This window comes from Gambusia affinis, linkage group LG03, assembly GCF_019740435.1.
Source record: "Gambusia affinis linkage group LG03, SWU_Gaff_1.0, whole genome shotgun sequence".
Taxonomy (NCBI): Eukaryota; Metazoa; Chordata; class Actinopteri; order Cyprinodontiformes; family Poeciliidae; genus Gambusia; species Gambusia affinis.
In genome coordinates, this window is record NC_057870.1 from 1,522,555 (window position 1) to 1,535,102 (window position 12,548).

A 12,548-nucleotide genomic window follows, 5' to 3' on the forward strand; every position below is an offset into this window, starting at 1 on the left:
TCAACACTTAATGTGCATTTACTTGAAATAAAAATAAAAAATCTTGGTGAAGCAAAATGTTTCAATTTCTTTTGTGTTACAAACATAATAGCTGCAAACTACTAACAGTTAAAGTGTTTTTGACTTCAAAAATCTAAAATTTAGCTTGTCAAGAGGCCAAGCTCTTGCATGCACTCCAAATTGTTCAAGAACAGCAGCTAATTTAATTTGGGTTTACCTTTTCAGGTGTTTTTGGGGATGACAGTTAAGGGGTTAAATAAACATCAGTTAGAGTGTAACAAAGACTGGGAAGTCACATAGAAGAGTCTTTCTGAGATATGTCATCAAATGGGAGGAAAAGCAACTGACATAAGGTTGTCAAGATACAGACATTTGTATTCTAATACCAATACTATGAGTACTCTACCATTTTCATACCAAGGCAAAACATTTTTTGAAGGGTTTTCTCAATAGCAAAAATATGATTAAATAAAATATTATGTGTGGCTGGGAGATGCAAACCTTTCAGCAAATTGAAAGCACAAATATAAATTAGAAAAATACAAGGACAAATTGAAAAACACTACAACATTAACAAAACACAATTACAAATGACAAAAACAACCACATTAACGAAGCACAATTACAAATTACAAAAACGCAACATTAACGGAGCACAATTACAACTTACAATAACGCTACAACATTAACAAAATGGAAAGGATATGTCCCAGTTGGAGACCTGAGAAACTGGTTATTGGATGACACTGCTTTTGAACCGGAAGTTATCGCTTGAGCGGTTCGGCCCATTGTTGCAATACGCTGTACAACCTTAACCTTCAACTGTACCAGATTCCTGAGAAGAATGTTTACATGAATGGAATTAAAAGCTGAACTAAAATCAACAAAAAGAAGTCTGGCATGTGCTGCAGAGTTCTCCAGATGCTTTAGTGCGAGGTGTGTCAATGTTAAGATAGCATCAATAGTACTATGTCTCCTAGTGTAAGCAAATTGAAAGGGATCCAGAAATGGCTGCACTTCCACTTGTAGTAGCTCCAACATGAGTTTCACAAATTATTTAATTACAATAGAAGTGATTATAGCTGATCAAACACCAGTTGTCACCTTCAAACCAGATGTACTGATATACTGATATACTGAGTTGTTTGGCCAACTCAGATCTATAGAATTAGTGGTACAAATAAAATACAAAAGAGGTACCAAAGAAAGTACAAAATGGCTCTTTGAAATGAAACAGCCATGTTACTCTTTAGAATCAGAACATCTAATCTGTTATAGTGGTAGAAATGTGCTGTGAGGTTGGTTCACAATCAGTGAACCAGTGTTCAAAAAGATGAATAGAATAACGAAGATGGAGGAATTCATTAAAATTCAACTTTGCATCAACTGAAGAATGGACCCATTCTTAGGACTGTTATTTAGTTTGCGTAATGGCCTTCCTAAAGCCCTGTTCTCTGTTTGAAATTCACAATATCTAGAAGGCAGTTCTGTAAGGGGATGTCCACCAGATTAAAGGAATTTTATTGATTCAATCAAAGCGAGTGGTCAATTATCAAGCCAGAAATATACCAGAAGCTTGCTTGTTGGAAGGCTTGTGGAAGATGAGCAACTCAATAGAAGACATTTAAATAGGTATTATTCAAGGCATCTACATATATTTGAATATTTATAACTTTCAGCATTGTTAGATCAGAGAATGTTATGACCCAGCTCAGCCATGGGGAAGGAGAAGTAACATTAAAGAAACCTAGATGTTAAGGTTTATCAGTTTGGGATTTATTGTTTGGGTTTAACAAAATTAAAAGCTAAAAGAAAAAAATCGTACAATCAAAAGTTAAGGTGTTATAAACAAAACAAAACAGTGTCCATAAAACAACCAGAATTGGAAACCAAAGATCTTAACCAAACAAAAAAGGACCAAAACTTAAGGTTAACAACAAACAACAAAACTCTAGTAGGCTACCATAAGCTTACATACAAAGCTCCCCACAGGGACTATTACAGGTAACAAAGATTTACAAAAGCCCACAAAAAGACAATACAGTATATGACACAGCAAACACTCAGCAAAGTGACAAGCTGAGTGCAAGAATCAGTCACACCTTCTCCCAGGAAGTCTTGGGTTTAAAAAGGGAGGCCTCGTCAGGGATTGGTGGAGCTGATAATTGGTGAGCCAATCCGCTCTGCTGTAGACCTCAGGGAGTGGCACAGGATTAGGGCTGCAGCCAGTTCCCAGTGGAGTTAATTTCATTAGAAAGCTGCAGATATACAGAAAAGAAAGAGACAAAGGCCACCGGCCATAACAGAGAAAATCAATTATTTATTAAATTGTTCATCCAATTTGTTGGCTATGATTAATTTAAAGTGTTTGTTTTAGAATTATGTTATTCTGTTAATTCTGAGAAGTCCATAATCATTATATGAGTATATGTAAACTTCTGTTGGGACTGATACTGTCTGTCTTTCTAAAACTGACTTAGTATACAGATTTTTTGGTTTTACCTCCTCCAGGATGAAGAGTACCACAATGGAGAAGAAGACTGTTTTTGTGGCAGTATTCAGTTGGATGATCTGCCCTTGTGTCTGGCTGCCGCTCAGAAATTGGTGGAGTATATTAAGTTCAATTTCATGGAGAGTGACACAGCTCTCTCAGCTACAAGCTCCTGTTGTAGTAAGGGACTTGATGTCGAAGTTCATGCTGTTTCCTTCAGAAAAAGTGAGGACGATGCTGTTGAATTTGGCCTTAGCTTTGGGAGCATCCCTATTTTTGGGGATCCTGATATCAGGAAAAAAGGATCTACAAGGAAAAAGAGAGAGGAGGGCCCCATCGTCGACGTGGGCTGCATCTGGGTGACAGAGGTGAAAAAGAAAAGCCCAGCAGCCTGTTGTAGGTGTATCAAACTCAGAGATGAATTGCTGTCAGTAAATGGGCAACTGATGGTGGGAGTTAATGTCAGCGGAGCCAGGTAAGATGACATTAGTAATACACTGTTACTTCCCTGTTTGACTCTGCATTTTCTTTATGTCTCCTTGCTGTTTTCCCCCCTCCTTTTTTGTTCTGCTCTAGCTCCTTCTGAGTTTTGTAAGTTTTTCTTTGTCATTTATATTAAACGTCCTTCATTTACAAGCTCCCTCTTCCATTCTGCATTTGAGTCCACAATAATCCTACAACACAACATGACGACCAGAGAATATAGAAACACAATATATTGTGTTGTAGGTTTATTGTGGACTCAAATATGCAGCTACAATGACAAAGGGAGAAAGATGAAAATGAAATTAAGACCAATCACACAATAGTTTCACATGCAGAGGGGTACAAAAAGTCCAGGGGTGTTTGTGAAAAGAAGGGACAGACAACATGAGACTGAGAACAAAATTATGTGGTTTTCATCATGCAACTGCAACAATGAAAAATTTCAGCAGTAAGAGGCTATTACTTATGCGATATAAGAGTTCTTTAACAGTTAAGAGATCTGACAGTTTATTTTTTGGGGTCATCAATAAATAATAAATGCTATAAATATGTGAATAAGGAGGGCTGATTTCATTGTAAAGCATCTTTATGTGTCTTGAAAAGAACTGTATAAGTATGATTTCAATTACTTTATCGTCATAGGATCAATATATTAGGGGTTCTAGTTCAGACCTCAGGAGCCATATTTGTTTTGTGAGGCCTGCCTGCATATGTCTGCGTCCATGGGAATAAATTCTTTACTTTTCCAAGGTCTTCTGCACGTGCAAATCAGTATGAGCTGGGCTCGCTGATAGGCCAGGGTTCATATACCTGCTGAGATGCGCACACCTCAAATCGTGCCCAGTCATGGTTATGCTGGAGACTGCAGGAAGTACTACATTTTTGCAGTTTTTGTGCTTTCTCTTTGTACTTTGAAGTCAGATTTTCCAAAATTTAAGTCGAAAACACAACGTGAACCCCCACTAAAATTGGAGTTTCAATTGGAAAAGTCAAAGCATTTTTTTTTAGCACTGTTTATCACTAAAGTTGCTGCATTGGTACTTGTAAATTATCTACAGCAGGGGTAACCAACATTTGTGAGACTGGGAGCTACTTCACAAGTACAGAGTAACACGAAGGGCTACTTTTTTCATACAGACATAAATTTTCTTGGCTTTATAACAAATATGGCTTTATTCCCTTTATAACAATAATACATATATATATGTATGATTAGATGCTGCCTGATGATATTATTGTTATGGACTACTCACAACAGCTATGGTTAATTGCTATTATGTGATTAGATGACTGTTCACAGAGTTTTAAGTTTGATTCCCTTTTCCCTTTTGTAGCTTTTCTGTGTGATTCTAAATTGCCCACAACTGACTGAGAGTATGGATTGGTGCAGTAAAACCTGCAGCTGTACAGCTGTACGCACTGAGTACCTTGAAAATTTCCTTTAAATAAAAAAAAGAAAAGAATAGTTATTGTTTTATTTTCTAACCCTCTTTACTATTAGCAAAATTGTGGAGAAAAAAATTATCTTTTGTGTCTAAACATATTGTACACACAGCTATGTACAGTGTGTGAGGGGAACGCCAAAGCCGAAATCTGATTGGTCAGTTTACTTTTATTCATTTCACGGGTTGCCCTTTTTTTTGTAAGCTAAACATGAATGAGTGGAGTTTGAACCTCCCGTAGTTCTAAGAGCCCGCCTGAGCTTTTTACAGTGTGCGGTTCTGACGGGTCGCCGGTTCATTAGCTTTTTTTGTGGTTTTGCAAACTGAACAGCTGACGGGTCACTCGCTGGCTGACACCAGCAGATGTCAAAAAAAAAAAAAAAAGACAGACAGAAAAAATGACAGGTGACCCATCAGCTCTCCAGTTTGGGAAAAATCTAAAAAAGCTTATAAACCCACGACCTGCCAGAACCACACATGGTAAAAAGCTCTGCCTGGATCCGAACAACCTCTCTTAGAAGTACGGGAGGTTCAGACTCCTGTCATTCATTTTATTTTACAGAAACAGCGCCAAGCTGCCAAATAAACAAAAGTAAACTGAGCAAAAAGATTTAGGTTTTGGGTACTCACCCCCAGATACTCACACACATGTGTGTATGTGAGTATCTGTTTATAAATTTTTTTTTTTTTTTTTTTTTTTTTTTATAATTTTTTAAAAAAAAAGGTTTTTTTTAAAAAAATGTTTTTTTTAAAAAACGTCTTTGAATTAATGTAATTAAATCATGGAAAGGATTTTCACACGATTAAATAGCTTTCTTTCCGCATGAAGCATGTTTGTTGAGCTAACTTAATTTTCATGTGTTGTATCACTGTAACATAAATTGGTTTCTCCAGCGTGCACTACACGTTTGGAGGCCTTAGTCCTCGACGCAGACATTGCTGGTTCAATTCCCGGCCCTGGCAACCTTTGCCATGTCTTCATCCCGTCTGCCTACTGTTTCAACCAGTGTCAGATAATCAGCCATATGTAGAGGGCCATATCCTGATTGTCAAAAGCTCAAAAGCTGCCTAACTCTCTGAGAGAGTTAGGCAGACAGAGGCAGCACAGCAAGAGTTAATTGCAGTTGGGGAGGGAAGGATATAGTGCTTATTAACAGAAGGGTATTTGGCGTAGTCATCACTGATGTTTCTGGTATCCTGAGCACTTTTGTCCAAGTGAGTTTAGATTAAATATTTTGCTAGCTGCTGCTGGAGCTGCATACACACTTTAGTTAGTTGTTTACAGGGAACTTTGGCACAGTTTGTCAATTTTTTCTTGACTGGACAATAAAACTTTACTTGAAACCGAATGGCATTTTAATATGTAATGTGTTTGATGAAAACAAAACAGAATAGTTTTGTTGATACTTAGTCTGTTTCTTCTTTTTTTTCGCAGCTACCTGGTTGATCAGTGCTGGAATGGCGGTGTCATTTATTTGATCCTTTTGCGTCGCATCAAGCGAAAGGCCCCTCTCCCTCCTTGTGTCCAGGGAAGTTTCACTATTCCTAACAAGATGGATCACTGTCAAACCCAGCAGGACATAGTTGATTTTGAAGTAGTGAACTGCAAACGTACACGCAAATTTGGGGTGATATCACGATCATCTAATCAAGGCTACTGGAAAAGTACTGCATCACAGATCCAAACACGGAATCAGTACTCCCTTTTTAATACTGATGCAGATGTCAGTTCTTCACTAGAAGAGTGCAGCCCAGACTTGTCTCCTCAGACTAGAACTATTCATTCAAACAATGGATCTGCTGGAACTCTGCTAGGGAGAAGTCACAGTCAGATGTTCGAATGCAAAATGCAATCCTTCACTAGTGAAGCTACTACACAGGTGAGACTCTCCTGACACACTGCGCTTAAGTTTAACCATACAAAGGATGATGCTAATGTCTCCCTCATTACACAGATGAAAAGAGACAAAATGAAAATATTTCAGCAGGTTTAACAGCATCCAGATTATACAGAGAAGGAGACCAAGGGATCCTTGTGTCATTTAGACAGAACATTCTGTGCCATAAAATTACTTTCTACCAAGGTGTCCACCATGATCCTCACCTGCGATGAGGATCATGGTGTTTGGTGTGGAGTTTTCATGTGTGGATTTTATTTGGGTAATCCTGTTTTCTCCCACAAATATATTTAATTTGAATTGAATATATTCAATTGTCTATAGTGTGAGAGTGAGTACATGGCTGTTTGTCTCATGTGTGGCTCTGTTGGTCCAGTGATTGACTGGAAACTTGCTTAAGATGTACTAGAGTTGTCACAATAATAACATTTAAATTCAATGCTGATAGCATAATCAATAGTTTGTAGCATTTTTGATACAAATTTTTTATTTTCTTAGTGAAAACCCAGTAAGAAAGCAAGTCAGATGTAATTTTCATATTATAAAATAAATTAAGTGAACAAAAATCTGTGTTAACATTAAAGTTTATACATTGAAATCAGTTGGAAAAAAATAACTGAATTAAATGTTTTTACAAGATAAACAAGTATTTGCTCCATTCAAATGTAGAGTATATTGCCAAAAGTCTTGACTCAGTTATGAGTTAACTAACATCCCATTCCTAATCTATAGGGTTCAATAAAACATTGGCCCACCCTATGCAGCTATAACAGTTTCAACACTTCTGGGAAGGATGTCCACAAGGTTTAGGAGTGTGTTTATGTGGATTTTTGACCATTCTTCCAGAAGCGCATTTGTGAGGTCACTTACTGATATTGGATGAGAAGGCCTGGCTCTCAGTCTCCACTCTAATTCATCCCAAAGGTGTTCTATCGGTTGAGGTCAGGAATCTGTAAAGGCCAGTCAAGTTCATCCACACCAGACTCTGCCATCCATTTCTTTAAGGACCTTGCTTTGTGCTCTGTTGCACAGCCATGTTGGAAGAGGAAGGGGCCAGCTTCAAACTGTTCCCACAAAGTTGGAAGCATGGAATTGTCCAAAACGTCTTGGTATGCTGAAGCACTCAGAGTTCCTTTCACTGGACCTAAGGGGACAAGCTCAGCTCCTTGGAAACCCATTTCTTGAAGCTCTCTGTGCACTGTTCTTGAGCTAATCTGAAGGCTATATGAAGTTTGGAGCTCTGTAGTGATTGACTTTGCAGAAAGTTGGTAACCTCTTCGCACTATATGCTTCAGCATCCACTGACCCCACTCCACAGTTTACGTGGTCTACAACTTTGTGGCTGAATTGTTGTTCCCAACCACTTCCATTTTCTTAAATACAGTTGACAGTTGACTGGAATATTTAGAAGCGAGGAAATTTCACAACAGGTGATATCCTGTCCCAGTAAAACGCTGGAATTCACCAAGCTCTGACTCATCCTTTCACAAATGTTTTTAAATATAGTCTGCATGCCTAGGTGCTTCATTCTATACACTTGTGGGCATGGAAGTGATTGGAACAAGATAAGAACTTAAAGTGGGAATTTCAAAAAAGATCACTTTTAAAAAAAAAATAAATCCTCAAACTAGATGAAGATTATATGTTTTCTGGTAGTCTACAGACAAAGTCTAATGTCAACCAACTGTCATAAAAGCCTCCTTAGAGCTGTTTCATCCAAGTAAGGACATTTTGAGTTTTTAATTGTGAGTTTACAGCTGATTTCTTCAAGTTTTAATCAACTTTGGAGATATTAATACTCCCCCAAGAGGAAATTTTATTCCAAGCTTATGAAGAATACATTTAGATATGATGTACTTGAAAGAAAGTTTATATTGATCTCAAACAAGTAAAATGTCAGTCAACTATATGTCAAAAGTAAACAACGCACAAGCTTAGAACTAGCTCTTGCCTCAATCCTAACTTATAAACTATATAAGTACATTACCACTATTAATTCTTAAACTTTTTTTTCATATACTTTGTTGTTCTAGAAGCCATGGTTCATCTATACTTTGCACTGCTCTTGTCTAACAAGACGGCAGATCACTTCCAGTTCAGACATGTGGGAACCATGTATAGAATTGCAAATAAAACTAGAACTGCAAGAAGTAATAAACGGGTTCCAAGCCTGTCCCAGCAAATCCACCTCTTGCTCTTTCCCTCTCAGCACAGTCTGGTCCTATAGTAACCCACCAGCCTGGTTTCACTGTGTCTCTTAGTGGACTAAGTTGGAAGTTTTAAGGACTTATTGGTGTTCTATATAGACAGTAAAATAAATACGTTTAAAAAGCCTTGAGTCATCAGAAGATTACTGAAATATTTTCAGATGGTCATTGTCTTCATGTGAAGTCATAGTTTCTAGTAAATAAAGTATATTAAAGCAGTATTTCATTTTAAAATTATATTTAAAGAAAATATGAAACAATTCTCCTATAAATGTACTTCTGCAAAAAAATAAAATAAAATAAAACAAAATATATATATACCCCTAGACTGAATGCTTTTTCAATAGAAAGGTATATATTCAAAATTTTAAATGAATATTTGTGGCTGTATACAAAATACACAAGCATATTGCGAGGGAGCGCAAAACTTATTGCGAGGTAAGTGGAAGGGGCTGACACCTGAAAGGAGCAGCCGTCGTGTGACCGCAGTAACAGAAACACGTAATTATTAAGTGATGTTATTGTTTGGATTTTAATCTGTATGTCTTGCCTCCAGTGAAAACAAAGATGTTGATAAATAAACCGGACAATACGCTGACAATTTAGTAATATTTCTGTAGTTGTGATCTTGAAATAAAATCCTGTGTTCTCAATGTCCAAGTCCAAGATAAGACTGAGACCAAATGCGGTTGAGTCTGAGACAAGACAGAAATTATTAAAAAGTAGTCTTGAGACTAAGATCTGTTTTGAGTAGGCTACTACAACACCAGCCCCTGACCTATCACAGCTCCAAGATCATGTTCTTCCAGGATTTCTTGGCAGACACCATATACAAGCAGAAAGGATTTGATGTGGTAAAGCAACGGTTGCAGGAGGAAGGCAGCCAGTACTCCTTTATTTACCTGGCCAGATTGAGGATTGTGCATGATGGGGAAGCACAGATTTTTATTTCGCTGGATAAAGTCTTGGAGTTCATGGACAATTTGGGCTGAAAGAACTCCAACGGAAGATTATGGAGGCAAACGTTTTGGACCGGACGGTGTCAGGGATTTGATCTCTAATACGATGACCAGACGTCCTCTTTTTCCCAGACATGTCCTACTTTTCAGACCTAAAAAAATGTCCGGGGGGAATTTCAAAATCGTCCGGGATTTTGGTGAACTGCCTCAAAACATATTACGTAGCATTACACCCCCCCCCCCGTTGGCGCACGTTTGTCCGCCGATTCTAACCCCCCGCCGATTCTACTCCCCCCGTTGGCGCATGTTTGCCCGCCGACTCTACCCGCCCCCCCGCCACCAAAAAATCGTAATAAAGTTAGTTGTGTGAACTGATTTCAGTGTAAAGCATGTTCTAACATTTATCAATGTAAATATAGCCTACATTGATAAATATATATTTACCAATGCATATTTAATTATACATTGACAAATAAATAATGTATTCATTTTAATAAAATATTAATAGCTACTGCAGTGTACGCAGAGCATTACATGAACAAAGAACTAAAATTACTTCCACAGAGTACTTACCTTTTTTGAACTTCTTTTCAAAGTTAGACGTAGTACCATCTGTGGAAGCGAAGCGCTGCTGAATTTACATGTCACCATATTTTATTATTTATGTGGCGAGATTCTATTACTGACGATTAGACAGTAATAATAATAATTTTGATAATTATTATTATCAAAATAATTATTTGCACCACATGTGCAAAAAATTATTTGCACGTGCAAATTATGTGCACCACATGTGCTGTGGTTTTTATAGAGAAAACCACAGCACGTCTTGGAGTACCACGTGCGAGTGAAAGGGGGAGGCAATGTGTAACAGTGATAATAAATATAAATAAAATAAATTAATCGGTACGTTTTGCATCCAGTGAAAACAAAGATGTTAAGATATAAACTGGGCAATTCGCTGGCAATTTAGTGACATTTCCGAAGTTGTGGTCTTGACCGGTCTTGAAATAAAATCCAGAGGCCTCAACGCCCGAGACAAGACAGAGACCAAATGTGGTCAAGTCCACAACAAGACTGAGATCATCAAAAAGTGGTTTTAGGTCTGGAGTACTACACTACTGTTTTTGACACAAAGTCAAATTCACTAAACAAAAGTTGTTTGGGAGGACCTTTGTATGATAGGAAAGGTATCTACCTGGTTTATCCCCATGTTCAAACAATTGTTTCAATTTCAGAATGGAGGGTTCCTGTTCTACAGGCCCAAAGAAAAAGAAATGCAGCTTTTATTTAATTCTACAAAGATCTGTACCAGTCTGAGCAATGGGACAATTCTCAATCTTTAATGTAAACATTTTTCTCACAAATCAAGCTGTCCAATTTACCAGATGAAAAAAAGAAATATCTAAGCACAGAAATATCGGAGAGAGAAGTAGGAAGAGCCATCATATCCCTCCACGAAGGGAAAGCACTGGGCCCCGATGGGTTTGCTTCGGAATTCTACAAAGCAATTATAGATCTGCTGTCAAAGCCCTAAGAGGAAACAGGACTAAATCTAATATTTTATTCCTTAAAAATAAAATGATGAACAAAAACGTTTTGGAGACAACATGTCTGCTCATCTTTTAAGCTCATTACTGTGAGTAAAATTCTGAAGAATACAATTAAACTGTTCATTGTGAATTATGTTTTATTTATATCAATAGTTGTGTCTCACTCTTGTGTGATAGATTTCTTCTTGTTTTTCTGTTTCCCCTAGCTGAGAGAGGGCAGGTACATCTGGAAGATGCATATGGTGAAAGGTCATGAGGGTCTTGGAATACAAATAACAGGGGGACGTTGCTCCAAGCGCTCTTCTCATGGAATTATTATCGCTCATATAGAGAAAGGAGGCGCTATTCACAGGTAACAGTAATTCCAGTTAATTTGTAAATTGTTCCATGCACATAAAATATAAGTTTTCATGACAAATTCTTACTGATTAACGTTAAATATCCATCCATCCATCCATCCATCCATCTTCTTATACCCTTGTCCCTAGCGGGGTTGGGAGGGGTGCTGGAGCCTATCTCCAGTGAACGTTTCGGGCGAGAGGTGGGGTACACCCTGGACAGGTCCCCAGTCTGTCGCAGGGCAACACAGAGACAGACAGGACAAACAACCATGCACACACAAATTCACACCTAGGGAGAATTTAGAGAGACCAATTTACCTGACAGTCATGTTTTTGGACTGTGGGAGGAAGCTGGAGTACCCGGGGAGAACCCAAGCATGCACAGGGAGAACATGCAAACTCCATGCAGAAAGACCCTGGGCTGGGCATCGAACCCAATCTTGTACCAATCTTGCTGCAACAGTGCTACCTACTGTACCATTGTGCAGCCCCAAATGTTAAATATCAAATTTATCATCCATGCCATAATTGTCTGGTTTACACTACCTATAATTATACCAATATCATTTTCAGATACTTATATCTTCAAGTAAAAAATAATCAATACCCAACCTTTTTCAGAAAATATTTTAATTATACTTTTAAATTAATTCAATTAGTATTACTTCACAGTTGTACAATTGTAAAATTTTTAAATAAACATAAGCCATTGAAAAATGTGTGTAATGTTTGTAATTTTCATATGAGTTTAGTTATCACATACAAATATTTATTTAGCACATTTTTAAGTATCAAATTATGTGAAACTCTTTCTTTTAGCCTAATTTTTATTGAATAAATAGTGCCACTGCAATTTATTCCTGGTGGGATTCATCATTGGAAATTTAAAGATCAAACTGTTTCTATTAAATAGTAAAAGTGAAATCCTCACTATTTCCATTCAAGTGAAATCCATGTTTGTGGGAGTTTCAGGGATGGACGTCTTCATGTTGGTGACGAATTACTGATGGTTAATGGTCAGTCTCTAGTGGGTCTCACACATCAAGAGGCTGTTTCCGTCCTTCGCTCCACTACTGGTCTTGTCCAGTTGGTGGTATCAAGTCAGGTAAATGCATGTACTCACTCAAACATAAATTAGTACACACACTTTGCTTAGGTGATGACACACTCA